A 5374-nucleotide genomic window follows, 5' to 3' on the forward strand; every position below is an offset into this window, starting at 1 on the left:
GCAAAGGCACTATTCTTTACTCTAGCCAACATGGCAGAGGTAGCAGAGGCCGTTGTTCTTTTTGAGGTTGAGGAGACACTCAAAATACCTATGGATAGCAGCAACAAAATGCATGGAATAGCTCGAATATGTAGGGCCAGCAAGGATCTTATGGCTTTAGAGGTAGGGGGAGATCACCTAGAGGTAGAGTTGGTGGATGTTGGAAGTCAAATGAGCAGTCTAACAGGGACAAAGACTGTCATTATTGTGGCAGATATAGGCATATTGCCAAAGATTGTCATAAGAAGCAAGTAGACATGAAAGCAAAAGGTAGACAACATGGAAATTATGCATCTTCCAGTGGTGCTCATGATGATTAGGGAGGCAGGTTGTTTGCTATGTAACATGTATCAAAGAATGTGCCTAAGCAAGGTAGAGATGAGAAATGGTACACAGATTCAAAGGCCTCTAATCATATGACACCCCACAAAGAATGGTTTGATGAGTTGGTTGCATGTTCTGTTGGATATGTCTGCACTGGGGATGATACCCAGCATGATATTCAGCAGTATACAGGTGTGGTCCCATTGCTTATACCTGACGGCAAGAAAAAGAGTCTACATGATGTGCTTCATGTACCATCGATCATTAAAAATCTTTTGTCGATAGGACAAATGGCAGCAGAGCAGAATCTACATGCTTTATCAAGGAATATGCTAATGGCTACAAATTGATTGCTAAAGGCAGAAGGGATGGCAGAATGTTTACGTTGGATGTATCTATTCCAAAATTGAAGGTAGCCATGTTTGCCCATGATGATGGAGTTGTACAGGATATTGAAATTTGGCATAAATGTATTGGCCATGTAAATGTTCAAAAACTGAAATTTATGCAACAAAAAGAGGTTGTACTTGGGTTACCTAAGTTCAAATACAATGATCTTGGACATGTATGCTCTACTTGTCAATTTGGAAAACAAGCAAGGTTTCCTTTTATGAGACATGTCAGGAATAGTTCTCATCCATTGCAGTTAGTACACTCGAATGTATGGGGTCCGTCTCATAATGCTTCTTTTAGTGGTGCTCGATATTATGTCTCTTTCATTGATGATTTCAACAAATACACATGGCTGTACATTATGAAACACAAAGATGAAGTGTTTGATTCTTTTAAAGACTTCAAAAAGCATGCTGAAAATGAATTGGGCTGTTATATCTCATGTTTAAGATCAAATGGAGGCAGAGAATATGTATCTAGAGCTTGACACATACCTTGCCAAATATGGTATAAAAAGACAACTTACTTGCAGTTATACACCATAGCAAAATGGTGTAGCAGAGAGGAAAAATCATGTGCTTATGGAATCGACAAGGGCAATGCTTAATGAAAAAAGTTTGCCAAATGCTTATTGGGCTGAAGCAGTGGTTATTGTTGTTAATGTGTTGAATAAAACTCCTACATCCGGGATTCATAATGTAACTCCCTATGAGAAGCTGTATGGGCATGTGCCTGACATTAGGCATCTTAAGGTATTTGGCTGCATTTCTTACATGCATGTTCCTAATGAAAAGATGGAGAAATTGGATCCAAAAGCTATCAAGAGTGTTTTTTTGGGTTATGCACAAGACAGGAAGGCTTACAAATGCTATGTACCATCCACTCATGAGATCTTGATCAGTAGAGATGTAGTTTTTGACAAGTTGGCTTCATGGTATGGTAATCCTATTGCAATGGTTTTTTATGGATTAGCCAGCACTACTAATGCTAAAAATTCTTCTTCAAACAACGAGTACTTCTATAAGTGGTTCTACAAGTGATGCTTCATCTATAGTTGGATATGAGTCACCTGTCAAGTGACAGTTTGGACAGTAAGTTGGGAATACCTTCAATTTATGATGCCTGGTGTAAGGCATAGGAGGTACGTGCCACCTCATGAGAGGCAAGCTCAAAGTGAACCGCAGCTAAGAAGGTCTAAAAGAGTCAAAAAACCAATTGAGAGGTTGACATATAGTGGATATTCAGCCCATCATTATGCTTACATGACTAGAGTAACAAGTTTCAAAGAACCTATGAAGTTTGATGATGCAGTTGTAGATGAGAATTGGTGTGCTGCCATTGATGAAGAATATGTAGTACTGGTTGAAAATGAAACATGGGATTTGTTCAAGTTGCCTAAAGGCAAAGCACCCATTGGCTACAAATGGGTCTACAAAGTAAAATGCAAGTCAAATGGTTCACTAAAACGGTATAAAGCCAGGCTGGTTGCAAAGGGATATGCACAGTAGTACAGCTTGGATTATGAAGAGACTTTTAGTGGCTTGGAATACAAGGGTGCAGCATTAGTGGCATGTGGAGCAGTTTGGTTGATGAAATTGCTGAATGACTTGGGGATACAGTTGGACAACAAAGTTAGATTGCATTGTGATAATCTCAGCAGTGTGATGTTAGCCAACAATCCCGTATATCATACTAGATCCAAACATATCAAGGTTCATTACCATTTCATCAGAGAAATGGTACTTGTAGGGCAAATTGACTTGTTGCATGTGAAGATCAAAGACAAGGTAGCAGATATCTTTACAAAATCACTTGGTAAAGAGAAGTTTATCTACTTTAGACAACTACTTGGAGTTCAGTAGTTAGTTTGAGCTTGAGGGGGAGTGTTGAGACTTCAAGCTCAATTGCTCATATGTATGTGTGTATGACCGAACATTACCTACAATTGTGTCCAGTTGTACTCATGTGTGGGACATTAAATAAGTCAGTGTTGACATGGTTAGTTAGTAACCTAGTTGTACTATCTCTTTCATGTTAGTAGAGATTGAATTGGACTTCTTGTCACCATGCATGCACTTTTGGGCTCTTCCAGGTTTGATTTCCTTCTCAACCACCTCTTTTAGCTCTCACTTGTGCTTTTCCATTTTTTTCACTCACTTTTCTACTTTTTCGTATGCTGAGGTTAACATTATCTTGTGTTGAGGTTAACAACTAAGTAATGAACTATCTACAAACTCAATATAAAGAACAGTCAAATGAATACAATTTCTTGCATAAACAGTGCAATAATATGCAATTATACCATGCTAAAAATGAAGTAAATCAATAAGAAATCAATGCTAGAGAGGAGCAATGATATAAGACAAACTACAATTTCCAGAGAATAGCTCCAACTAGTAATGAGTGAATATGCAAGTAGCACCAATAATTGACAAAGAATCAGCATGTGAGACTAAGATACATCCCATAGAAATGACCATCATGCATTGCGTGGGTCTCACAAAGTAGACTAATTAGAGGCACAACGAACTGAGAAAAGTAATGGAAGTTCAGTACATAACCAATCAATATGCATACGTCACTAACAAAATTGTGATCGAGATCAATGCCGGCCCAAAAGTAATGTCAAATCAATCCACCAAGCATCAACTGCAAAGCATGACAAGAACATGTACATGTCACCAAGTTCCACGGTCTCACTGTAAGAGCCTCAAGCTCAATTATGTAACTAAATGCTCAATGTAACATCCAAGTGTCAAGTAGTGGCTACCACTTGAACAAAATTCGAATGCTAGATGAGAAAATAAATCTCAAAACATTGTGTCCAAGGCATCCATACATTTAAGATCCAAGTAGCATATATCGAGAGCATCCAACCTAAGTAACTTTCAAAGCTCTTACTAGAGCATCAAATAACCGTACATGATAGTGAATGATAGTCAATTTCAATATTCAAAGCTCTAATCTCAACTCAAAAAGTAATCCAAATGCATAACCAAGCATATAACATGAACCATAAGCATTGGCACATCAACTCAAGTAGTTAGTATAAGCACCCAAGAGCAATAAGCATGTATTTCAGTAATTAAATGAGCTTCAACCATGGTTATTATCATAGTAAAAAACCCTTGTAAAATGAGAAAAAGAGTGTTTTAATCAATCCCATAGCATTCCAATACATTGGCATAACATCCCCAAATGATTTGGCATCAAATAGATATCCCAGGAAGCATAAGGGACCTCCAGACCATGAATGAAGTGATGTCCTAAACTGTATAATAGCAAATGGTCACAAACTGTGAATCAATGGATGATCCCACAAGGGCTCCAATTGATGCCTAAAATCATGCCAAAGATGTTGGAAAAGATTCCAAAGATTTCCAAGTGCTAAGAGGAGTGCTAGGAGCTAGAGGATGGGATAGACTGAACAAGGACTAGGTAGCAACAACGGCAGGTGCAATTCATGTTGTTACTACCACTCCTACTGATGGTATTGAGGCTTTAGAAGTACTCTAAGATGCTCAAATGAATTGACTAATGGTCTGGAACAAGTTACAAGGGGGGGGAACAAGTTAGCAGGTATAAGATAGAGCTCAATGCACATCTCGAGGTGAAGAATACATGGCTGCCATTGAAATTATGAATTGAAGCTTTTCTTCACAAGCTAGAACAATGCCAATTTGAGATCAAGTTCTTGGAGAAGATGTCTTTGATCTAGTTGAAGGGAGTTGACCTATGAAGTTGAAGTATAGAGCAGAAGCAAGAGCTATGGTGGAAGGAGGAAGAGCAAGAGAGATAGACACACATAAGATGTGGAAACTCCGATAGTCACAATGTGTGATCAACCTTCCCTTTATTTAAATGTCACTAAAAGAATAAAGAATGAAGTGATAGTGATAGGTGCCTACCACCTATAATGTACAAGTATGCGAGTATTGTTAGTGTAATTAATGCACATGCAGCTAGGCAGAGGTGCTTTAACTCCCAACAGTCTCTATTTGTTTGAAAGATTTATTGAATTTTAAATGATTATATGGGTTGTATTACCTTCAAAATCTCAAAGTTCTTACCACTATTCTTTAGTCCCAAATCCTCCAATGGAGCTACTTTCTAGGTACTGCAACTTTCTTTTGTTTAGAATTTGAGGATGACGTTTAAAAAAAGTTTTACGAATTTAAAAAATCTATAATTTTTATTATAGTTACATTTTCTAAAGTTTGAATATTTTATGAGATATTTCAATGCTAAAGTAACCCTGAATCCATATTTCATAACAATAAGTAGAAATTTACAATCTGGCAAACTTTGGGATCTATTTTTTTAAACTCTTACCATCTAACATTACAAGGAGATTATTTATAGAAATTTTTACTATTTAGATTTTTTTAGTTATCATCTCAAATTGAATCTAAATATTTAGAAAGTTATTTTCCGCTAATGTAGACCTTCAAGCTAACCCAAACTTAGTTTAAAATTTTCATCTCAAACCTATGTAGCAATCTAGTTTTTTCTCGAAATGAAATTTTATTTATTTAGAATTTAGATGTACTATAAAAGGCAAATTTGTAGCTTATAGAAACAAGTTTACCTTGTGTTAGAGATAGTTTTGACTAAATAC

This window comes from Lygodium microphyllum, chromosome 18, assembly GCF_053477565.2.
Source record: "Lygodium microphyllum isolate KBCC chromosome 18, Lygodium_microphyllum_v1.1.10, whole genome shotgun sequence".
Lineage (NCBI taxonomy): Eukaryota > Viridiplantae > Streptophyta > Polypodiopsida > Schizaeales > Lygodiaceae > Lygodium > Lygodium microphyllum.